Genomic DNA, 13,471 nt, shown 5'->3' with positions numbered 1-13,471 from the left:
AGTCTTGTCAACATCAGCACATTATAACAAAGCATACTCATATTTTTACTATGTTAAATAGTATTTGTAGAACTATAATCATACTATTAGCTTACCGTTTAAAAATAACTTTTGATTCAGGGGGTACATGTGTAGTTTTGCTACCTGGATAGATTGTGTGATACTGAGGTTTGGGGTATGATTGATCCCATCGCTCAGGCAATGAGCATAGTGCCCAGTTGCTTTTCAGCTATTGCCCCCCTCTTTTCTTCCCTCCCCCTTTTCATCCCCAGTGTCTATTGTTGCCATCTTTATGTCCATGAATACCCAATGTTTAGCACCCACTTACAAGGGAGAATATGTGATACTTGTTCTGTTCCTGCATTAATTTGCTTAGGATAATGGCCTCCAACTGCAAGCATTCTGCTGTAAAGGACCTGATTTTGTTTTTAATGGCTGCATAGTATTCTGTGGTATACATGTAGCATATTTTCTTTATACAAGCCACTACTGAGGAGCACCTAGGGCTCCATTTCTTTGCTACTGTGAATAGTGCAGTGATGAACATGGGTGCATGTGTCTTTTTGGTAGAATTTCTTTTGGATATATATCCAGTAATAGGATTGCTGTGTCAAATGATAGTTCTAAGTTCTTTGAGAAATCTGCAAACTGCTTCCCTTAGTGTCTGAACTAATTTACATTCCCACCAACAATGTATAAACATTTCCTTGTCTTTATAACCTTGCCAACATCTGTTAGTGACTTAATAGCCATTCTGACTCTGAGATGGTATCTCATTGTGGTTTTGATGTGCATTTATATTTGATAAGGGATTTTGAACACTTTTTATGTGGGTACTTGGCCACTTGTGTGGTTTTCAAGAAGTCTGTCTTTTGCCTACTTTTTATGGGGTTATTTTTTGCTTATTGATTTAAGTTTCTTAGGCTTTGCTTTGGCAAAGGTCTAATCTCCATAGTTTTCAAACACTTTCTCCCTTTCTGTAGGTTGTCTCTCTGCTCGGTTTCTTTTGCTGTGCAGAAGCTCTTGTTTAATTAGGTCCTGCTTGTCAATTTTTGTTTTTGTTGCAATTACTTTTGGAGTTATCATGAAATCTTTGTCAGAGCCTATGTCCAGAATGGTATTTCCTATATTTTGTCTAGGATTCTTATAGTTTGAGGTCTTATGTTTAAATGTTTAATCCATGTTGAGCTAATTTTTGTATGTGGTAAAGTGTGGGGGTCCAGTTTCATTCTTCTGCATATGGCTAACCAACCATCCCAGCACAATTTATTGAGTAGGGAGTCCCTTCCCCATTGCTTATTTTTGTTGGCTTTGTCAAAGATCAAATAGCTGTAGACGTATAGCTTTATTTCTGGGTTCTCAAGTCTGTTCCATTGGTCTATGTGTCTGTTTCTGTGTCCGTACCATGCTGTTTCGGTGACTGTAGCCTTGTAGTATAGCTTGAAGTTGGGTAGTGTGATGCTTCTGGCTTAGTTCTTTTTGTTTAGGATTGCTTTGGAGATTCAATCTCTGTTTTAGTTGTATGCAAATTTGAATAGGCTTTTCCAAATCTATGAAAAATGTTGGTAGTTTGATAGGAATACCATTGAATCTGCAGACTGCTTGGGCAGTATGGCCATCTTAACACATTCTTCAAATCCACGAGCATGGAACGTTTTTCCATCTGTGTCATCCATGATTTCTTTCAGCAGTGTTTTGTAGTTTTCCTTAGATCTTTCACCTCCATGGTAGGTGTATTCTAGTATCTTTTTTGTATGTATATATTGTAAATGGGATTGTATTTTTTATTTAACTCTCAGCTTAAATGTTACTGCTCTATAGAAATGCTACTGATTTTTACACATCGTTTCTTTATTTTCTGGAACCTGAGAATTTACCGAAGTCACTTAGGTCTAGAAGTCTTTTGTCAGAATCCTTAGGGTTTTCCAGGTAGAGAACCATATTGTCAGTGAAGAGAATCTGACTTCCTCTTTTCCTATTTGGATACCCTTTATTTCTTTCTCTTGCCTGATTTCTCTGCCTAGGACTTCTAGTACTATGTCGAGTACAAGTGGTAAGTGTGTGGGCATCTTTGTCGCCTTCTGATTTTCGAGAAGAATGCTTTCAGCTTTTTCTCATTCAGTTTGGCTGTGGGTGTGTCATAATGGCTTATTTTTTGAGGTCTGTTCCTGCAGTGCCTTGAGGGCCCTCACTGTGAAGGGATGTTGGATTTATCGAAAGTGATATTGTCTTAACATTTAAAGACAACTACAAAAAGTAACTCCCTGCTTATTTTCCATCTCTAAAAGTATCACTATGATAAATTTTTATTGCAGTAAAGTCTTAATTAGAATTAGCCATGAGAAATTGGTCTCAGAACAAGAATCACCGAGGGACTAGTATTAGTTCTTTAAGGTCACAAATTATATAAACAAAGGTTAGTTAGGAAATCATTGTCATATTTCTAAAAAATTGGCCCCAGGAATTTACATCTTCAATTGGGTCACATTTCAGTGAATGCTATGTGATTGAAAGTGACCACTATTGAACAAAAATCTCAAGCAGAAAGCAGGAAGTGGGAAAAGTCTTATTTCTCCCAAAAGAGTTATTTTAATATCTGCTGAGACACTAATGGCATTTCATTTATTTTATCTGTTCAATACTCAGCTGAGGCTGTGAGGAAATGGGGGACTAGTCACCCACTAATCTCCTGGGTCCCTCTTTAACCCCACTGGAAACAAGAGGGCAAATGCCCACATATGGTGTAGTTGTAGGGAATTTGCACAATTGGTCACACAGCAGCAAGATAAAGAAGGATTTAAAACATTTATAGAGAAAGCAGTATAGAAAAACAGTTGCATTGTTTCATTTTTAATGGATATATCATCTTCCATTACTTCTGAAGAGTCAGTTTGCCAATTCCATAAACAAGGTCTGCCGGTATTTCTGAAATAGCTTGAATCAGATCAATTTAGGGAGATTTTTGAGTATGTTTTCTGGCCACTTTATCAGGAAAGTCATGTTGGCATTTTGAGTGTCCTGTGCCGTTATCACTCAGATCCTCTAACAGCCTTCACATGAGCTGGATGTTTTCCTTTTCCCATAGTACAATTAATCTGGTTAATGACTTTACCCTTTAGAGGGATCCCACACCATGGCAAGTGTACAGCTAGTCCTTCAATCCTTGTCCAGAGTATTGGTAGCCCATATAAGCTCTATGTCTAGTAAGTAGCCGAAGTGTAGAAAATGAACAGCTGACATTCGCATTTTGCTATTCTTTTATTGCTCATTGATTATACAGGTCATTGGCTGTTCATCTGTTTTATCCTTGGTAACATTGGTTTATTGGGCATTGTCAGAAATCCTGTGGGTTGGAGCTCCGACAGCCATTGCAGCTCTGCTGCCTATCATAGTAACCACATCCACTTAGCTTCTGCCAGCTAAATGCTGCCCTCTTGCTGCTATTCCAGGAGCCCACCTTACTCACATATATGAGAAAGCCCCATTTTCATAACGCTGTCTTGCCATCAACCCAGGACTTTGTAAGACAGCCAATGGTGAAAATCTTAAAGATGCCAGTGCTATTCCTGCTAACACTTACTACCTTGGTGAAGGTTGTATCTTCCAGGCACTCCTAGGGAACATAAATGCATGATGAATTATCTAGTCTTAAATTCATTCTAGCTTGCCCAACTCTGAGCCTTTTGACTGCAATGCTCAACCTCCAGTAGATAAGGTGGAAATTCCAGAAATGCCTTGGCAACTTCTTCTCCCATGCTTAAAGGAGCCATCTGTGAGGGCACTAAGGCTCATACCAGGTGTCTTTGAGGATATTTCAGATTCCCCTTGGAGGAGTGACTTGGCCCAGCTACTGGAAGTGTTGTCCAAATACAGCCTTCAGCTATCTGCTTTCAATTCACCCAGGAACATGCCTTTCTTCATCTAATGACTGATTGTATTGGAAGTGTAAAGGCCCACCCACGTTTACCCAGTGTGGAACAACTCTAATGGGTTAATTCTCCAGAACTGTCTAGTGTTGGGTGAGGTTCTTAGCTCTCTATTGCAGTTGACTTCTCCTACGACCAATCCTGCTACCTCGCTCTCCCATACATATTCATCCCAAATAAATACTTTGCATGCCAAATTCTTAACATCTGCTTTTGAAAAAGCCAGCCTGAGGCAGCTGGTGTCAGAAGTGGTCCAAGAAAGCAGGTAATACTATGGTACTTGATTTAGGCTGGATTCTTGGCTGTCCACCTGACTCTGAAGACCTTATTGGTGGCAGGTGGAACACAAACACTCCACAGATAGCAGTCCAGTTGTTAAATGGTCTCCCCAGTGATAAATTAGGATGGTATACTGCTAGAGTGAAGTGCATTAATTAGTATAACATAGCATGTTTGAGAAGTGCAAGGGAAATAGTCTTAATTCTTTTATTGGCTATGTACCATTGACATTAGAGATCCATAGTGTCATCCTGGCCCCCATGATAAAGTAGGGATGTACTATGGCCAGATTATGAACAGAGTCATGACCAAAGTTCAGCAGCTTATAGGCCCATTGCATCCAGCCTGGTGGTGACCTCCCAAGTCCCAGAATATATTGGAATGGACATCCTTGGTGCTTGGAACACCTCTCACTTTGAGTGTTCTTGGCCTTTTCTGCTATAATAGCACTTACCTACAGACCAAGTAGAAGATGTTTAAACTGTTAACACTGAAAAGGGCTGGTTAAAATCAGTGTCACTCGTAGGGATCCAAATAACACGAGATTGGTGGTTCCTATCACAGCTCTTTTTCATTTACCAGCCTGGCCCCTGCAGAACTGAGATAAACCCTGAAGGATGAGAATAGGCCTCTGTAAATGCAGTCAAGTAGCCTGAATTGTAGCTACTGTTCCAAGTGTGCTGTTATTGCTAGAACAGAGTAAGGCTGCCTTAGGTACATGATAGGCAGCCATAGATAAACTGCATTTTTTTTCTGACCAGAAAAGAAATGGCCCACACTAATGTGCAATAGAAAACTCTACAGGGCAGTTGTGCCTTTTGTTACTGCTTCTGCTTCTGTCATAATGCAGTCTGAAGAGATCTGGACCACTTGGACATCCCACAGAATATCACACTGGACAGGATAAGCAAAAGGTGGCTAGCATGCTGGAGGTCTTGGTAACATACAAGTGCCTCAGATGTAAAGAGATATCCTATGGAAGTTCATGGACTTGTCCCTCTAGGGAGGTTTTCAGGGCCCAATAGCTAGGGGTGTTCCAGGATATACCTTTATACCTTCCAATATGAAAGACAAAGTGCTGTGTATTATGTTGCCTGTTGTAAAGAGAAGCACAGGGCCTAGTAAGCTGCTTCAGATTGGAAGATACCATGTTTCAAGACTAGGGATCCTGCTCTAACCTTATACTAGGTGCCATTCTATTTTCACCCCAATTCTCTTAGTACTTGTGATGCTAGAGCACACTAGGGTTCTGCCCTGCTTTCTACCAGTAATAGGGCCCCTTTGCTACCTGGCTAGCAAGTGATTCTATCCCAGAATTCCTTCCTAAAGTCTCATTCCTGAGATCACTTCTGGAATGAATTGCCTTAGTTTGGGTAGCCCCAGGATGAGACCTTGAGGCAGGTTTTCAAACATCAGTGGTTTATCAGCTGCCTTTCCTCTGTCTCAACTCCCCAATCTTTTACTGATGCATTCTCCTAAAAGGGGGCATTACCAAGTTTGTCATCCTGAGAACAACTAAGGGGAATTCTGCCAGGGAGAGTCTGGTGGCCAGAGTAGATACACATGTCAGAATTGTCCCAGCCTGAGAGTCAGGGGATCTGGGATATTTATCTACTGATATACATCACTTATTATTAAAGGGTTGTTACAATGTGCTGTTGATTTCCTGATATATATTAACTTGCCACAACTGCATTGTTGCCTGAGAGAACCTCAGGTGAAGACATGCAGGGTGAGGCACACTGAATTTGGCAAGCCTGAGATGATACAGATGGGGTGTCAACTATGCTACAGTCAGTCTAACCAAACTACATGTATAGTATCACTTTAGCCATTTCACATTATTCCGCTTACTATGCTTCTACCACTCTTCTTGCTCTCCATTGCATAGGTCAGATATTTTGCTAGCTTAGAAGTCATGCATTAAGCCTTACTTTTTGGCTTATTTCACTCCTGTTTCTGCACATGAGACACATAGGAAGGTTTAGAAATACTACTTCCTATCCTAGTTCATTTCAGTTATATTACAGCATAAGCATTAATAAGGTCACTTTAAACTACATTGTTTTTAATGTCTGCAATGTTATGTTTTCAGATGCGTTCTTTTGCCCACCTCTGCCTGCCAAAGTTTTACTTAGACAATATCTTTTTTGGGTGCTGCACTTTTTGTTCACTTATTTTTTTAGTTAATATCATTTTTGACAGTTGTATGTATATGAGACACAATGTGATAGTTTGGTATGTGTTTACAGTGTGGCATGATTAAACCAAGCTAGTGAACATATCCATTACCTCACCCATCATTTTTTATGGTAAGATATTTGAAGTTGACTAGTTATTTTGAAATACGTTATACATTACTGGCCATAGTCACCCTACTGCCCTACTGTGCAACAGATGTCAAAACCAATTCCTCCTATCTGAAATATTGTACCCTGTGATCGACAATTCTTTGCCCTCCCTCCCTAACCCTATCCTCTAGTGCCTGTAGTTTGTGTGTTGTTGTTTTGAGATAGGATCTCCGTCACCCAGGCTGGAGTGTAGTAGTGCAATCTTGGCTCACCGCAACCTCCACCTCCCAGGTTCAAGTGATTCTGCCACCTCAGCCACCTGAGTAGCTGGGATTATAGGCACATGCCACCACGCCTGGCTAATTTTTGTTATTTTTGGTAGAAATGGGGTTTTACCATGTTGCCCAGGCTGGTCTTGAAACCCTGGGCTCTAGTGATCTGCCCACCTTGGCCTCCCAAAGTGTTGGGGTTACAGGTGTAAGCCCGCGTGCCTGGCCTGTGATTCTACTTTCTACTTCTGAGTTCAATTTTACTGAATCCTACATATCAGTGAGATGGTATGGTATTTGTCTGTCTTTGCCTGGCTTATTTCACTTAGGTGAATGTGGAGGAAATTTTGCTATGTTGTCACAAGTGATGGGACTTCTCCCTTTTTAAAGGTTGGATAGTGCACCATTGTGCATGTATAACCCTTGTGTATGTACACCACTTGTTCTTCACCCATTCATCCATTATGGACCCTTACCTTGTTTCCTTATCGTCATGTATTCAATTCTTGTGATCATTACACCTACATTTTCTGTAACCAGTGTTTTTCTGGTTTTTATAACCACTGGTTATAACCAGCGTCTTCCTCCAAACTAATGAATTTACTTCCATCTTCACTACATAATCCTCTGTCACCATGACCCAACACATAACGCCATTTTATTTTCATGAATTTTGGTTCTAGGTTGATAATGGACACACTACTGAATGTTTATTCTTGTTTATCTTGTAAAAATGTTACAAGCATGAAGATGCAAGACAAATGGGACAGAATGGAGCTGCCCAGCTCTTGTCCTGGTAGAAAGTGACCAGCTTCTACGTTCTTAAGGAATATACTTACCCTAGAAAGAGGGTGAACGATAGCACAACTGGCAGCAAGAACATGGTTGGGAGTTCGGAGGTAGCTCTGGGTCAAGTGAAGCATGGCAGGCAGCTGTACTATAGGTCTCTCCAGTGAGCTCACTAATGGGGCTCCTAGGATAGGCAGTAGCAATGGCTAACTAGAGAAGCAGAAATATTTTATTGCAACTGCGATCTGGCTGAGCAACCTAAAGTCTTCTCTTTGCCTCTAGGGCCTTCTGTTGACTATGCTAGCACTAGACCCAGAGTGGGGAGGAGAGAACATGCTTAACTTCACCCCCCACCCCAGGCAAGTTCTTGTGGCTAAACTCCTTCCCACATGTTTACTTCAAACATGACCTGAGGGCTCCAGTTTCAAATCGAATTGCATAGTCAGGTCACTTTCAGTTATTAATATTACAAAGTTACAGAATCATCTAGGGAAAGATTTGACAAAATGATTGAGGTTAGGGAATAGAGAAAAGTAGCAACCTTGTATTTTTTACTCTAAAGTTCAGAACAGTTCAGTAAAGTGGTTATGAATCACTTATTTTTTTCTTTCCTAACCTCAGCAATCGCTGTCAACTTTCTCCAATTGCCATGTCCCTTGCTTGACTTCCATGCCCATTCTCCCCCACTTGACTCCTGACATCTACTTTTCATTATCTCAGGATATCTTGTGTTGAAGGCCAAGTTTTCCCGTGTACTTAACACCCACACCTACCACTTGACTCTACCAGTTATGCCTCCTTAGGTTTTCAAGCTGTTCCCCTTGCTTCTCCTGCCTCTTTGTCAGCCCATAATTAAGTCGGTGTTTTAGTCCATTTGTGCTTTTATAATAGTACTACATATAGACTGGGTAACTTAAAAACAAATTTATTTTCTCACAGTTGTTGAGGGTATGAAGTTCAAGATCAAGGTGCTGACTAGTGAGGGATCTTCTCTCTGTTTCCAAAATGGCTCCTTGTTGCTGATCTTCTGGAGGGAGGAATGCTCTGTCCTCCCATGGTGGAAGGGCAAAAAGCCTAATGCTCCAAGGAAACCCCTTTATAACAGCCTTAACTCCATTCATGAGGCAGGAGCTCTCATGGCTTATTCATCTCTCAAATGCCCTACCATTTGAGAGATGAATCATTTACCATTGGTAAACGATTATACTGGCCATTAAGTTTCAGCATGTGAATTTCGGAGGGAACATACTCAAACTGTAGTATTCTACCCCTGGTCCCCAAAATTTATGTCCCCTCCCTACATACAAAATACATTCATTTATCTCAATGGCCCCCAAAGTCTTAACTCTTGCTAGTATCATCTGTAAAGTCTGGAATTTCATCTAGATATCACGTAAATCAGATATGATAAGACTCAAAGGTGTGTTTCATCCTGAGAAAAATTCCAGCTATAAATCTGTGAAACAAAGTTATTACATGCTTCTAAAACACAATGGGAAATATCCAGGACAGATATTTCTATTCTAAAAGGGAGAAATAGGTAAGAAAGGGTTTTAACAGGTCCCAAGTAAGTCTAAAACTCAACAGGTAAGAATGAAACGTCAACAGGACATAAAATCTTTTTTTTTTTGAGGTCACAGTCATTCACTTATTTCACATTTATTCTCATCACACTGGGTGAGGAGAGGAAGGAGTCATGTACCAACACACACAGATTGTGCTATTTTTCATCTTTCTGATAGAATCAGGATCCAGATTCTAATTGTCTTCAAGATCTGGATTAGTCAGCAGAGATGGACCACTGTGGTGGGGGGCCCAGGGCTGCTGAAAGGCAGGATACACATATGGAACTGACCATGGCGGGTTCATGTTCCAGGGCTCCCATCTGGATACCTGAGGATTTTCCACATAGATCACAGGTATTGGGGTCCACTTTGGCTCCTGAAAGGCTATAGGAATGCCACAGGCCTTAGGCTGGTGCTGGGGAGGTGTGAGGTCAGCCACATCTGCACAGGGAGGACCAGAGAAGATGCTGATCTTCCATCTGTATCCCAGAATCCTGTGCAGAGCCTCTGAAGGAGATCAGTCAGGGTGGTGGGAAAAGTTGTAAGTTATAGGGAAAGACACAAACCTTCTTGACAGGTCAGGAGGTTTTGCAAAGCTTTCGGAGAGAATAAAAGCTGAAGGCAGCTAATTCTCTTACTCTGAGGCAGAGGGCAAGAAGTAGGTGCAAGGGAATGTAGGGAAGTTTATCTAAATAAGTTTATTCATGTTGTCGGGAAACCAACCTTTGGTCATCCATGCACAAGACTGCTCCCTGCAAGGGGGGAACGACAATGTTAATTATCCACAGGTTGTGTTGGCTCCAGGCCTTTGTCATTAAATCTGTACTGAACAAATACAAGCTTCTCCAGCTTATCCACACTGCTAACTCTTTGGCCCCTAGTGCCGGCAGTCCCCTAGCCTACTCTTTCACTGGATACTTGTGTCTGAGTACTCCTTTCAGCTGTTGCTCGGCCAGAGTCCGCAGGATGGGCCCGGCAGCCCTCTCCATGAGGACATGGCAAGGGTTGGCACCTTGGCGTCTGGTTGGCCTCATGAATAGTGAAGTATAAGTCCTGCAAGCTTATCAGCAACTGGAGACATTCCTGCTAGCTCTTCTTCATACCCCTCTGCTTGAGACGCCGGGTAATTGTTTTTGATACTATGTGATACCCTGTATACTTCACGCTCAAGAAATTCCCATTCTTGCAGGAAACTCTGGATTTCCTGGTCATTCCATGGTTTAATTAACTAAACTGAGGGCTTTTCTGGTCCCTGGGCTGCTTTCTTCTCCTTCATTCTGGATGTTTCTGGTAGTTTCAGTCTGAAGTGTCACTTTCTCCATTTTTATTCCTGAGTTTTCTCCTGGGATTCTTCTCACTGCACCTGCAGGGCCTGTTCCTGGGTTGGCAGAACACTGGCACTTATTCTGCTCTAATGGAACCTAGGAGAGTCGGGAAGAACCCAAGTGTGGAAATGTGTATGCTTCTCTCTGCTTCTGGAGGTCTTTCAGGACATAAAATCCTAAACGTTTTTTATGGAATACCTTAATAACCCTTGTTGACTTTGCCATAGTCTTTTTCTTTCTCTGACTCTTATGTCATGACTTCCAGACACACTGGATATGGAGTGGGGACGATGGCCCCATGGCTTTTCTGGGTTCAGCCCATGCAGCAGCTCCCTGGTTAAAGTCAAGTGCCTGCAGGTCTCCCAGGCTGTAGTTGCATACAGAGTGTGCAGTTCTGGGGTCTCTGGGACTGCCTCACCCCCGTGACTCCAGTAGGCACTCTCCTAGTTAGGGTGTTCTGTAATACCCTTGGAGATCCTTAAAGGTGGGACCACTGCCAAGAGTCCCCATGGCTCCACTAGGCATTGTTCTCATGAGGACACTTGGTGGTGGTCCCACCTTTGAGGTTTTTTTGAGGCATCCTTGGAAATCCAGGTGGAGGTAGCTATGCCTCCACAGCTCCTACACTCCATATAGAGTTAGCACCACATGGATACTGCCAAATTTCACTGCTTGTGCTACAGCTGAAATGGTCAAGGAGCACTGCCCTGGAATACAGGGAGCAGACTTGACACAGCCCTGGACAACGAGCTCTGAGGTCTCACAGGTCCTCTGGGTACCTCTCTTAACCATTCTGCCCTCAAGGCCCTGGTACCCTGGGAGCCTGTGATGGGCATGGCAGCACAAATCTCCAAAATGCCTTCGGGGTCATTCTCCCATTATCTTGATGAACAGCACGTGGTTTTTATCCATACTAATCTCCTTATCAAACAATTGCTTGGCCCCACCCTTTTTTTCTCTCCTAACCATTCTCTAAATATTTCACATGGCCAGGATGAAACTTTCCTAATCTTTATTTTCTGCTTTCTTTTAAATCATGAATTCCATCTTTCTAGATTTCTCCATAAGCAGGTAAGAGAAGCCATGCAGCACCTTCAAGACTTTACTGCTTAGAGTTCTTCCATCAGATACTTTAGTTTATTGCTCTAATTTCTGCCTTCCACAAAGTCTTGGGACATGGACAAAATTCAGCCAACTCCCTGGCTACATGATATAACAAGGATGAGCTTTCCTCCAGTTTCCAGTACTTTCTCATTTGAGACATCAAAATAGTAATCACTATCCATATTTCTACCAACATTCCATTCATAACCACTTAGATCACCTCTGAGATGAAAGCTGTCTTCTTTCCTGTGAGCTGCCACCAGAATCTCCCCTTACTTCTCTGTTCATGGCAATGCAGGCCTTTTCCAGCACTCAAGCTGTTTCAGCTGCTACCCATTACCCAGTTCCAAAGCTGTGTCTGTATTTTTAAGTGTTTGTTATAACACGCTACTTGTCTGGTATCAATTTTAGACTATTCAGAATGCTATAACAATATCACAGACTGAGTAATTTATGAAGAACATAGGTAACCTATAAAGAACAAACAGTGGTTTATGCCTGTAATCTTAGTAGTTTGGGAGGCTGAGGTGGGAGAATTGCTTAAAATTGGGAGTTCAAGACCAGCCTGGGCAACAAAGACCCCAGCTCTACAAAAAAAAAGAAATATCCAGGTGCAGTGGTATGTGCTACTTGGGAGGCTGAAGCTGGAGGATCGCTAGAGCCCAGGAGGTAAAGGCCATGTACCATGATCACCCCACTACATTTTAGCCTGGGCAAAAACAAGATGCCGTCTCAATTTTTTTCCTTAGTTCTGGAGGCTGGGAAGTCAAAGATAGAGGCACCAGCAGATTTGGTGTCTAGGGAGGAGGAAGGCAGTGTCTCTCCTTCCAACGTGGCACCTTTTTGCTGCATCTTCTGAAGGGGAGGAATGTTGTAGCCTCACATGGCAGAAGGTAGAGGGGAAAGGAGGTACTAGATGCTAAGTAAAGCCTCCTTTAGAGGTGCCTTTATTCCATTCGTGAAGGAGAAGCCTTTGTGATCTAGTCACTTCTTAAAGTCCCCACCCCTTAGTATCACATTGGCCATGAAGTTTCAACATGTGAACTTTGGAGGAGACATACTCAAGCCATAGTAGCCTGTCTCCTGTCTTAGAAGCACCACCCTTGATCTCATGCTGCCCTCTAGCCACTGCCCTTTTCCTCTTCTCTGACTCAAACCCTAAAGTGGTTTCTCTACTTCTCTACTTTTCTACTTCTCATCCTCTGCTACCCGGCTCCACACCAAACTATGGACCTTCAATATGTGCAATGATAAATGGATGCATTTCATTCAGTAGTATTCTATAGTATTGGAAAAACTGATTACCCTGACTCGTATAATGGTATTTGATGTATTAGTGTGTCTAGGCTGTAGTTTCCAGTCAATTTGTGTTGCTGTAAAAGTAATTTGTAGATGTGATTAAAGCCTATAATCAGTTGACTTTAAGTTAGGGAGATTATCCTGTACAATATGCTGGGCCTGGGTCAACTAGATGGAAGGCCTTAAGAGCTGAGCAGAGGCTTCCCTATTGAAGAGATTCTGGCTGATGACAGCAGGTTAATCTGCAAATGAGTTCAAGCCTGCGCTTCCTGAAAGCCTGCCCTACAGACTTCAAACTTGTCTAACCAGCCCCCAGAATTGCAATGTAGCACCATTTGATAACCTATAGATAAAGTTATTTATCTGCTACCTTAGAACCTTTTAAACAAAATAAGTGCAATGGGATTGGCTGAATGCTTATAACAGCCTTGGAGAAAGTTGGGAAAGAAAAGGCTGAGCTTAAGCCTTCAAATTCTAAGCTTAATCTCTGTATAAATAACCTGAACTTTCATATCTGTCCTGAAATGACCCTTTATCTGCTATAGCTGCAGGGTCAAGATTTCCAAAAGTCAAACCCAGAGTATCACATCCAGTGAGTGAGTGAATTCCGATGTGAATTGGATT

The 13,471-nt window shown here is 42.0% G+C and overlaps 1 pseudogene; it reads right to left on the bottom strand.

Moving 5' to 3' along the window:
* Positions 1–9,334: 9,334 nt before the first annotated feature.
* On the bottom strand, positions 9,335–10,441 carry LOC129143723 (putative uncharacterized protein MSANTD5; annotated as a pseudogene).
* Between the last annotated feature and the right edge of the window lie 3,030 nt (positions 10,442–13,471).

The sequence above is a fragment of the Pan troglodytes genome, chromosome 3, assembly GCF_028858775.2.
Source record: "Pan troglodytes isolate AG18354 chromosome 3, NHGRI_mPanTro3-v2.0_pri, whole genome shotgun sequence".
In the NCBI taxonomy this organism is placed as follows: domain Eukaryota; kingdom Metazoa; phylum Chordata; class Mammalia; order Primates; family Hominidae; genus Pan; species Pan troglodytes.
The sequence above is the reverse complement of the archived record's forward strand: the minus strand, read 5'-3'. Positions and strand labels throughout refer to the sequence as shown.